The following is an 807-nucleotide window of genomic DNA, read 5'->3' as shown; positions in this document are numbered from 1 at the left end:
AAGCAATGGTTCTCAACTGGTGGTCCATGATTACTGTTCTGATGTTCACAATATTTGATAAATTGAAAACTATTTTATATATCTTTAGATTTATTGCATGAACATTACAAAAATATTATTAACCATTTTTGTGATGTTCACAATATTTTATAATAAACTTGCATGTGCAATACACAACTATGATCAGAATAATTGATTAACCATTCAGTTTACTGCACTTTGCCTGTTTAAGAAATATATTGGCAGTGTGAAGTTTTGGTTTTAATAGCACTTCAAGTTGCATTTAAATTTCTTAAAGGAATGTTAATATTCACACAGCTATACCTGTCCTCAGGTGCATGCAAAGGAGTCTTTCTTTCTTTTCATGTATTTAATTTTTAAAAATTTAATTTTTTGTCATTACCCAAAGAGATGGTCCATTTTTATTAATGTGGTAGTCTATGGCCTAGAACAAGTTGAGAACCACTGCCACAGATCTTATGATGGAAAAAAGTGAAAGTTTGTATGTGTTTCATAACTAAAGAACAAAGGTTTATACATTGTGACATAATGTGATGGACCATATATTGTGATAAAAAAAAATGTTTAGATGTATTGTGATTGTGGAAAAGGATATTTTATTTTAAAAATATGTATATTTTAGAACTAGTTATATGTTAGGCTCATTTAATTTTTAACAGTTTTCTCCTATCTGGATTTCGGAATTATTGTTGGCCCTTCTGGACTTTAAATTGATTTTCATTTATAAATTTACATAACAAAAAGTAGAAATGGTTCCAAAACTTTTTTTTTAATAAATTCTTATTT

Source organism: Penaeus monodon, chromosome 22, assembly GCF_015228065.2.
Source record: "Penaeus monodon isolate SGIC_2016 chromosome 22, NSTDA_Pmon_1, whole genome shotgun sequence".
Lineage (NCBI taxonomy): Eukaryota > Metazoa > Arthropoda > Malacostraca > Decapoda > Penaeidae > Penaeus > Penaeus monodon.
The sequence above is the reverse complement of the archived record's forward strand: the minus strand, read 5'-3'. Positions refer to the sequence as shown.